This window comes from Dermacentor albipictus, chromosome 6 (assembly GCF_038994185.2).
Source record: "Dermacentor albipictus isolate Rhodes 1998 colony chromosome 6, USDA_Dalb.pri_finalv2, whole genome shotgun sequence".
Taxonomy (NCBI): Eukaryota; Metazoa; Arthropoda; class Arachnida; order Ixodida; family Ixodidae; genus Dermacentor; species Dermacentor albipictus.
This window is the reverse complement of record NC_091826.1, coordinates 59,858,284-59,869,705: the sequence shown is the minus strand read 5'-3', so window position 1 is coordinate 59,869,705 and position 11,422 is coordinate 59,858,284. Positions and strand designations below refer to the sequence as shown.

Genomic DNA, 11,422 nt, shown 5'->3' with positions numbered 1-11,422 from the left:
ATGACGACTAGCAGTCTGCACGGTTTGCCCGCGGCGCCGGGGTTGCACGCGGTGCCGGTCGCGCATGAACCAGTGCCATATCATCGCCTTCGCAGAGGGCGGGGAGTATGGGAACTCGGCATTACATATTATCGACTTTCTTATATAGACATTCAATACACCAGGAGAGAAAAAGAAATAGAAACCTTAGCCGACTATTATTATTAACTGTCTAATATAGAGAGTCTATAGACAAAGTATGGACAAAAATAAATAGAGACTGTATCGGCTTTCGTCTATAGGTAGTCCATATAGAGGGGAAGCAGACAAAAAAGAAACAAACACTTTACGGAATTTTTTCTATAGACTGTCTATAGACTGCGCGTAAACAAAAAGAAATAAAAACCTTATTGACTTTCGTCTATAGCAAGTCTATAGACAGACTATATGGACAAAAATAGACAGAGACATGTACCCACTTTCGTCTATAGGTAGTCCATAGAGGGGAAGTAGACAGAAAAGAAACAAACACCTTATCGACTTTTCATGCGAAGCATATTACGAGGGCTCAACCCAGCTCCTCAGGCGCGGCGGTGACCATGAAATCACGTGACACCGTGACGTCACGACAGAGGAGAAGTGGCTTTGGCTCAACTCTTGCAAGACGGGCTGGGTGGGAATCGAACCAGGGTCTCCGGAGTGTGGGACGGAGACGCTACCACTGAGCCACGAGTACAACGCTTCAAAGCGGTACAAAAGCGCCTCTAGTGAATGCGGTGTTGCCTTAGAAACGCGCTGTTTCTAAGGCGTGCGTCTCTTGCTCAGGCGCACATTTCGTTGCCGCGCCGAACGCTGCTTTGCTCGACGCTCACCGCGTCCAATGCGGGGCGCGTAGTCGCTGCCCTGTAGCCCATTGTCTTACACCCCTTGGCGGGTCGACGGGAACGCTGTCGCGTTCCACTCTTGAAGGCGAAGAAGTAATGCATGAGTTGTTTCTTCGTCTAGCCGAACCAAATATAGCCAAGCAACAGCAGTTCACCAGGCTAAACAGTGGTTCAACAACTAAAATAAAGGCTAGTATGCTTCGCATCCTGGGCTTAACCTTACCTAAGCCACAGCCATTTTTTTTCTATAGACCGTCCATAATCTACGAGTAGACGAAAACAAATAGAAACCTTATCGACTTTCGTCTTTAGAAAGTCTGTAGACAAAGTATGGACAAAAATAGATAGAGACCGTACCCACTTTCGTCTATAGGTAGTCCATAGAGGGGAAGGATACAAAAAAAAACACCTTATCGACTTTTTTCTATAGACTGTCTATAGACTGCGAGTAGACAAAAAGAAATAGAAACCTTATCGACTTTCGTCTATAGAAAGTCTATAAACAAAGTATACCCGCCGTGGTTGCTCAGTGGCTATGGTGTCAGGCTGCTGAGCACGAGGTCGCGGGATCGAATCCCGGCCACGGCGGCCGCATTTCGATGGGGGCGAAATGCGAAAACACCGGTGTACTTAGATTTAGGTGCACGTTAAAGAACCCCAGGTGGTCGAAATTTCCGGAATCCTCCACTACGGCGTGCCTCATAATCAGAAAGTGGTTTTGGCACGTAAAACCTCATAATTTAATTTTATAGACAAAGTATGGACAAAAATAGATAGAGACCGTAATCCACTTTCGTCTATAGGTAGTCCATAGAGGGGAAGGATACAATAAAGAAACAAACTCCTTATCGACTTTTTTCTATAAACTGTCTATAGACTGCGAGTAGACAAAAGAAATAGAAACCTTATCGACTTTCGTCTATAGAAAGTCTATAGACAAAGTGTGGACAAAGATAGATAAAAGCTGTATCGACTTTCGTCTATAGGTAGTCTATAGAGGGGAAGTAGGCAAAAAAGAGCAAGCACCTTATCGACTTTTTTCTATAGACCGTCTATAGACTGCGTATAGACAAAAGAAATAGAAACTTTATCGACTTTCGTCTATAGACAGTCTACAGACTTTGTATCAACAAAAGTCCAAATCTATAGAAAGGAAAGGTCGTCTATAAGAAGTCTATAGACTTTCTATAGACAGTCTAAAGTCATTTTTGTAAGGGTGTACCATGCCGCGATTTCAGTGTACTTTATATCGTTAAGATGCTTTTAGTAAATACCAAACCACTGGTCATGGCAATTGGAAATATGCTTATTCTCTCGCACGCAGTCGGTCTGGTGCATATAGGCGACACAGCTTGATGTGTATGACAGAAATTATTCCGTCCCCCAGCGGAGGCTGTAGTGTGAGACTCTCGCGGGGAACCGGTCCAGTTTTCGCTTTCCCATGTGCAGAGCAGAGAGGGTACAGGAATTTGGTGCGACTTAGAATGTGGAGGAAAATGACGCGGAACCTTTCCAGTAAGTACGCAGGGCGTAGAGATATCTGCCGCATACTAGATAAACCTGTTTGAAAGTATCTTCTTTTATTTATGGTATTTGAGTGTGTACTTTGGTAAAGTGTGCGGTGGCGCGCGCTATAGAGATAGCAACGACAAAAAATGTTTCTTGAGGTAGAGACGCCCTTTTGAACAGGAAGATTAACGGTCGCGAAAAACAAACAGGGAAATACAAAACAGTATTGTATAATCTGAGCCCTCTGCAATCACTTGTAAGAGGATGTCTGATGTCAAAATAAGTTGAAATGCTTTTTTCTAAGGGCATTTGAACGTGAATCATAGCTTCACGTTCAAGAATCGTTTTATTGGCATGAAGACTGCATATGCAAATCATTTTTCTTCATTCCCTAGGAACCCGCTCCAGGCACCGCATAGAGGAGTTACAGTAAAGTAAAAAAGAAAAAAAACTAAACTCAGGAGCAACACTCATAGATCAAATAGATTTATGATCAAACACGCATCTGCAATGAAAAAGATGGATATAAAAAGTGGTATGTAAAAACACTTACCATAGATGGTAACGGTCTTTCCAACTTCTAAACAAATGTTTCATGGTGTTTGGAGCATAGCACGTATTGTGGCAGATTATTTGTAGACTAACAAGAAAGAGAGGCAAGTATTTGACAGAATCGGTACGCGCAAGTGTAAGTTCGACTATATATATGAACAGCACTTAGTAAAGCTTGTGAAAGCCAGTCCGTCCCATGAGTCTACGGCCCGTATTCAGAAACAGAACTTAAGTAGGGCGTCAATAAGTGCGGGAATTCACACAAGTTTTAGGAAAGTTTTAGGCGAGTACTTCAAAAACGGTAATGCAGTGGTGGCGTAGAGGTAGAACACCCGCCTCGCGTGCAAGAGGTCCATGGTTCGTATCCCGGTGCCGGCGATTTTTCACCGGATATAAAAAAAAAATCCGCGTATTGATAAAATTGCATAAACAGGCCTGGAGTGTGGCCTGATCCCGGTGACCAGAACCGGTAACGCACTCCCTCACCAGAGCAGGATTGGCCACCCTGGTGCAGTACATGGCCACAACCTCCTATATGAACAACACAATCAAACCCCGGCCCTCAGTTCCCAGCAGCTGCGAAGCAACTGACCACGGCGGCGGTCAGACCTGCGACGCTGCGGAGGGTGCTAAGAATCACTGGCTCCGGACAGGCCGCCATTGGAATATGAACCTGGCAACGTTTAACGCTAAAACGTTATCTAGTGAGGCGAGTCTAGCAGTGCTATTGGAGGAATTAGAGGGCAGTAAATGGGATATAATAGGGCTCAGTGAAGTTAGGAGGCCAAAAGAAGCATATACAGTGCTAAAAAGCGGGCACGTCCTGTGCTACCGGGGCTTAGCAGAGAGAAGGGAACTAGGCGTCGGATTCCTGATTAATAAGAATATAGCTGGTAACATATAGGAATTCTATAGCATTAACGAGAGGGTGGCAGGTCTTGTTGTGAAACTTAATAAGAGATACAAAATGAAAATTGTACAGGTCTACGCCCCTACATCCAGTCATGATGACCAGGAAGTCGAAAGCTTCTATGAAGACGTGGAATCGGCGATGGGTAGAGTGAAAACTAAATACGCTATACTAATGGGTGACTTTAATGCCAAGGTAGGCAAAAAGCAGGCTGGAGACAAGGCAGTGGGGGAATATGGCATAGGCACTAGGAATATCAGGGGGGAGTTATTAGTAGAGTTTGCGGAACAGAATAATATGAGGATAATGAATACCTTCTTCCGCAAGCGGGATAGCCGAAAGTGGACGTGGAGGGGCCCGAACAGCGAGACTAGAAATGAAATAGACCTCATACTCTGCGCTAACCCTGGCATCATACAGGATGTGGACGTGCTCGGCAAGGTGCGCTGCAGTGACCACAGGATGGTAAGAACTCGAATTAGCCTAGACCTGAGAAGGGAACGGAAGAAACTGGTACATAAGAAGCCGATCAATGAGTTAGCGGTAAGAGGGAAAATAGAGGAATTCCAGATCAAGCTTCAGAACAGGTATTCGGCTTTAATTCAGGAAGAGGACCTTAGTGTTGAAGCAATGAACGACAATCTTGTGGACATCATTAAGGAGTGTGCAATGGAAGTCGGTGGTAACTCCGTTAGGCAGGATACCAGTAAACTATCGCAGGAGACGAAAGATCTCATCAAGAAACGCCAATGTATGAAAGCCTCTAACCCTACAGCTAGAATAGAACTGGCAGAACTTTCGAAGTTAATCAACAAGCGTAAGACATCTGACATAAGGAAGTATAATATGGATAGAATTGAACATGCTCTCAGGAACGGAGGAAGTCCAAAAACAGTGAAGAAGAAACTAGGAATTGGCAAGAATCAGACGTATGCGTTAAGAGACAAAGCCGGCAATATCATTACTAATATGGACGAGATAGTGCAAGTGGCTGAGGAGTTCTATAGAGATTTATACAGTACCAGTGCCACCCACGACAATAATGAAAGAGAAAATAGTCTAGAGGAATTCGAAATCCCACAGGTAACGCCGGAAGAAGTAAATAAAGCCTTGGGAGATATGCAAAGGGGGAAGGCAGCTGGGGAGGATCAGGTAACAGCAGATTTACTGAAGGAATGTTTTACCGGAATGTTGGAAAAACGCTAACATAATCCTAATCCATAAGAAAGGGGACGCCAAAGACTTGAAAAATTATAGACCGATCAGCTTACTGTCCGTTGCCTACAAACTATTTACTAAGGTAATCGCAAATAGAATCAGGAACACCTTAGACTTCTGTCAAGCAAAGGACCAGGCAGGATTCCGTAAAGGCTACTCAACAATAGATCATATTCACACTATCAATCAGGTGATAGAGAAATGTGCGGAATACAACCAACCCTTATATATAGCTTCCATTGATTACGAGAAAGCATTTGACTCTGTCGAAACCTCAGCAGTCATGGAGGCATTACGGAATCAGGGTGTAGACGAGCCATATGTAAAAATACTGAAAAATATCTATAGCGGCTCCACAGCCACCGTAGTCCTCCATAAAGAAAGCAACAAAATCCCAATAAAGAAAGGCGTTAGGCAGGGAGATACGATCTCTCCAATGCTATTCACAGCGTGTTTACAGGAGGTACTCAGAGACCTGGATTTGGAAGAAATGGGGATAAAAGTTAATGGAGAATACCTTAGTAACTTGCGATTCGCTGATGATATTGCCTTGCTTAGTAACTCAGGGGACCAACTGCAATGCATGCTCACTGACCTGGAGAGGCAAAGCAGAAGAGTGGGTCTAAAAATTTATCTGCAGAAAACTAAAGTAATGTTTAACAGTCTCGGAAGAGAACAGCAGTTTACAATAGGCAGCGAGGCACTGGAAGTCGTAAGGGGATACATCTACTTAGGGCAGGTAGTGACTGCGGATCCGGATCATGAGACAGAAATAATCAGAAGAATAAGAATGGGCTGGGGTGCGTTTGGCAGGCATTCTCAGATCATGAACAGCAGGCTGCCATTATCCCTCAAAAGAAAAGTGTTTAATAGCTGTGTCTTACCAGTACTCACCTACGGGGCAGAAACCTGGAGGCTTACGAAAAGGGTTCTACTCAAATTGAGGACGACGCAACGAGCTATGGAAAGGAGAATGATAGGTGTAACGTTAAGGGATAAGAAAAGAGCAGATTGGGTGAGGGAACAAACGCGAGTTAATGACATCTTAGTTGAAATTAAGAAAAATAAATGGGCATGGGCAGGACATGTAATGAGGAGGGAAGATAACCGATGGTCATTAAGGGTTACGGACTGGATTCCAAGGGAAGGGAAGCGTAGCAGGGGACGGCAGAAAGTTAGGTGGGCGGATGAGATTAAGAAGTTTGCATGGACGGCATGGCCACAATTAGTACATGACCGGGGTTGTTGGAGAAATATGGGAGAGGCCTTTGCCCTGCAGTGGGCGTAACCAGGCTGATGATGATGATGATGATGATGACTTCAAAAACGAAACTTAAGTATCACTTTGGAAAGTAACACTTTTCGAGTCAACTATGTCGTCTGGTGTCGAGGATACCTAAATATTTTACGTGCACGATAGGTTCAATCGCAAAAAAAAAATAATTTTTGCAGCAGAGTAATGTGGATATAACTGTTGCAGTGCTTGCTCTTGTATTCTTCTGAGTAAAATACAAAGAACGGTTTGGTTTTAACGCTTTACTCAAACTCGTCTGGCCACTAGTTGCACGTTGGTTTTCGCAGCCGCTGCGGTTTTGTGTGTCGCCGTCCCGAATTTTTTTGGTTTCGCTGCTGAAAACTTGCGGCGTTCTTGCACAGAGAGCGTGTGTGCGTTCCGTGTTTTCAACCCACGCGGACGATGGAAAAAAGGAAAGCAAACTTTTCTGAAGAAGAACCCGCCGTGCTCCGTGAATCCGTTTCGCGCCATCGCAGCCTTTCGACAGCGAAAAACCTCCGCGTCATCTCTTCCGGGACTTGTGATGGGTACATGAGTGCAGGCAATGCACCCGCTCACACTAGGAAACCGTGCGATGGTGTAGAATACCTCCATTACGGATGCCAAATCATTAGCATTTGGCAACTTCACGAGCTGCGGGAACAAAGTTTCGGCAGTCATTCTTGATATTCGTGCAACGATTCGAGACAGAGTTGCTTGGGAAACATTAACTAGGTTCCCGGTGACAACCTGAAATGTTCCGGCGCCGGAGAATCGCAGCGCGATTAGAAGCTGGAGCAGCGGCGGCACGGGGTGACCGCGTTCGTTGTCTTTGGGGACGAGCGGTAGCATTTCCAACAGCCGTATCACCACTTGCTTGGAAAAGCGGTACCGCCACGAGAATTCCGTGTCGCTGTATACTTCTATGGGATTCGGTCGATCCTTAAGCCGTGGCCGTAATGGCGACACGTATCGGTATGCCTCATCAACGCGTCCGGCGAAATTGGCAAAGTCGCCGAGGCTGCCGTAGCAGGCGGCCATCTTGCTTGCTAGGCGAGAGTCGCGAAAGTCGCGCTTAATGTTGCCAATGATCATACTTTATTTTCCGGCACTCAAGTGTCGATTAAAGTTTACTTTAAGTATAAGATTTGTCCATGAAACGCGTTAAACATCGACCGGCTACTTAAAGGGAAGCTGAAAGGTTTTCCAGAGAAAATGAGTGAACATCTGTACAGAATGGTTTTCAACCCTCCGAATTCGAATATCCTATCGAAATTGAGCGAAAGAAAGCGCAAATATATTTTATTTCGACGAAAAGTGCAGCAGCGGACACGCCCAGCTCGCGCGTCTCGTTTCCGCCTGTGATTGGTCGGTGCGCCTCGTGACGTCACCTCTGCCGCTGCCGACCGCTGCCGCTACGCATGAAGCGCGGTGCCGGGTAGTTTGGTGCTGTTTTTCTGTGACGGTAATAGAAAATTTAGAGAGACCGCGTTTTTCTGAGGAGTTCGGCATTACTCCCTGCATGTACGAGCCGATTGCGAAGAGCCGGCCTCTCGAAGAAGCAAACGATGCTGGTGCGAGCAGTGCTTTCGACGCGAACGAAAGCAAAGTCTTGGGATCTCCTCGTGTTGGAAATGCTCTTTGGTGAGTATGTTTTTTGCAAAGCGATCTAGTGGTCTCGCCGATCTTTCGTTGATCTAGTGAGCTAGTTTCCGGTCAAACAACTGTAGTGTTGTGTTGCTGCATGCCTCCTCGTGGAACGTAAGCGGGGATGCGATCGTCGGCATTTGTGCGCTGTCCAAAGCTGTCGGCAATCTACAAAGACGGTTTAAACGCGTGAAAAGCTTCCCGGTTCATGCAGTACATGTAGTGACCTTCATCTGTTGACTACCACTCATGTTGACTACCGCTCACGTTGATTACCACTCACGTTGACTACCACGCACGTTGACTACCACTCTACATACACGCACACGCACCAACAAAGGAATGCAGGGTCGATCGAAGCAGATTACGATGGCACGCACGCAGAAACAAGCGCGGTCAGGCACGGTCGCGGACGCTGCGAAGGAACGAAGCAGAGTTGACGTCACAACACCGCGGTTTCCGGTCTCCGCTCCGCTCGCTCACTCAAAGGGGGGCGGAGCTACAGCGCAATTTCAACCGACGATTACGTCGCTCCTAATTGAAAAAAAAACCCAAATCTTACCTACATGGTTTATAAGGTTCCCGCATCCGTATATGAGCATCTTATTGAATTCGACAGACTCTTCAGCTTCCCTTTAAGTCATAAGTTAAGGGCAAGTTCCGTCTGTGAATACGGGCCTACGTTCCTAGAGCTAGCTTTGTTCTGAAGTGACTCGTTTAGAAATCGCTTTTTAAGTTTGCACGAATGCTCGCGCAAATGCTTTAGTTGTGCGTCGCCGTCATTGCCACAACCGTCACGGTGGCTAGATGGGTAGGTGTGTCAACCGGCGTAGTCCACTGCTTCTCCGCATCGTTACAGCAAAGAGTGGCGCTGCGGTCAGGGGTCTGCTGCGAAGCGCGCGTCCTCTGCTACTTACCCTGTTGTATTTGGGCGCCTGTGCTTAATAAAGTGCTTTCAGGTTAAATCTTGGAAGAACGTGGTTCACGTATGGGGAGCGAGAGTATAATATCCCTCTGCAGCGGGCAAGTTAAGTGCACTTAGGGGGACTGCACTTCGGGACCTTGAGCGACACTTTACGCTACGCGGTCCTAAACGGGAAAACAGAGCGCACCCGCACTAAAAAGAAATGGCCACAAACTAATATGTTTTTTGAAGATGTAAATTAAAATAAGAAAGCTTCTAAAACGTGAATGCTTTAGTTGTATTATAAATAAAAAAACAACCTTAATCTATATTTACCCAAGAGAAAAGGAAAATATTTTATACGGTGTTGCAAGTGAAGGCCGGCAAAGACGAATGCATAGCCAATCCAGAACAAGATGGTGGCGTGCGACGAGGCGGCATTTGATCCTGCTAGAACACAATATCAGCGAGGTCTGTCCTGATTAATTTCTTAAAAGCTGTTCAACAGCTAGAAAGAACTTCTGTGTCCTTTTTCTATGCAGTACATTTCGTATCGTTGAAACCGCTGGCACCGAGGCTACGCACTCGACCAGCAAAGGGCGTTCCGTGAACGCACTCCAACCAGAGTTCACTCTTCAGCGAGTACACTCCACCTGCGAAGTTTAGATTTGGGAAAGTACACTTAAAACCGAGTGCACTCTCCCTAAGTGCACTTAATTTGCCCGCTTGACAGGGGTATAAGAGTGTGACCTTTCTTGTGGCAATGAGTCATTTTCAAAAGCGGTAATTTATATAATCTGTTCATGCGCAGAACGCAGGGTGCGCTGTGCTCGCAGTCTCAATAGTTTTCCGGCTTCCCGAAATTTACCTACACGTTTCAGGAAAGGAGTGAATACTGTAGGTGATGTTTGTGAATACCAAGCTTCTCAGGCTCCGAGACAGAGTGAAAGTGTTCCTGCAACGAAGAAAACTAGCCGGAAACCACAACTTGCTCCAGAGCGAATTGTAATTTCGGCTACTAACATAACAGCCAGATACGAAACTCGCCGGTTCCCACGCCGTGAGACCCCGAGATTTCCGAGAAATGTGATCTTGCACTTCGCCGTGCAGAGAAAGTGTTTCACCCGCATTAGTCATATGCAAACACCCCTTCGAGTATGTTTCGTTGAGCGGATGACAAGCTCGATGATTATGCGGTTTCCGAAGGTATATGTTCGGCTCGCTTTCTTCGATGCTACGTGACGCTGCGGCTGGCATATCGAAGAAAGTTATTTGAAAATGACAAGCAAGACACGGATGGAATGCGAGCCACTAAAATATACTTGCGAAGAGAGCGAGCCACACTTGCACACGCTTCAAGAAAATGACGCGTATCATATATACATGTGCAGAATCGCTATTTGTAGACAAAAGGGGAAGTGAACCTGCTGAAAGAAGGCCAACAAAATGATTCTGTGCGAAACGCTTCAATAATTAATGACAAGTAAGTCTACAAATATCAACACGGCTGGAGAAAATTCAGCATGAAATGCCGCGGCCCTTTTTCGCAAGAAAACGACTGCCGCATTCGATAGGTGATGTTGCTCCCTACCTCCGCTGCTTAAGACAACAGGACTGGTCGGTCTTGAGCAGCACACACTCGAACGGATGAAGCTAATCGTTTGTGAAGAACAAGAACCCAGCTACTGAGTGTACTCCGTAAAAGAAAAATCACTTTACACTATGCTAAGACGCTGTGATGCATTGGCGTGTTTCATTTAAAGCTACAGTTTGCTGTAATAGCAAGCTGTTACTGGTTTGCGTGTGCGACCGATGAATTAACCATTTACGTTCCGCTATACGTATGCACGATCACCAACAATACAAACTAAATTATTTACATGCGACACCTTAACCCTCTCGTTGGCTTTGTCACATGTTATTGAACAAGAAATGTTTTTCCAGAAAAAATCGTCGCAGTTTAGCTGGAAAGGCGAAGCATCGATTGCGATAGCAAATAGTAGAGTGTTATACGAAGTAAGAATAGTAGTTTTATTGACCGTATAAATTTTGTAGCATTCACTTGCTAACTATACTACTAACCGAATTACCAAGCATAGCCTCAGCGCGCACGAGCAAGCCTGTACACATCACTCTCTATGAACGAGAACACTCACTCGGACTCGTATTCGTCACGAGGCCTAGTAAGCCACTACAATTCAGAAATCCCAGCGAATTGCCCAGACTGCCCAGAACTTTACTGCTCACTGTCGCACATGCTATGCCAATGTACCGCGTTACCCAAGGGCCCTCTCTCTAGTTAGCCTTAATTGGAAGAAGCGCTCAAAAGTCCGGACCTCAAACTCCAACTCGAGACCGTCCAGAGGGCGCAAGAACTGTGGGAGCGTCACCATGTTCCCGTCCCGACTTGGGCATCGCCCATGGTTTCGGCCGGAGGTGTTCTCCGCGTGGGATCTCTAACGGCTTGAAACTCCTCAGGACTTCAATAAAGTTCTTGGGTGACTGACTGACTGACTTACTGACTGAGTGACTGACTGACTGACTGA

General features: G+C 45.9%; 1 protein-coding gene across 4 annotated transcripts in view; it reads right to left on the bottom strand.

Moving 5' to 3' along the window:
- LOC139061110 (uncharacterized) overlaps positions 1-11,422 on the bottom strand; it is a 374,269-nt gene that overhangs the window by 226,710 nt on the left and 136,137 nt on the right. The window lies entirely within an intron of this gene.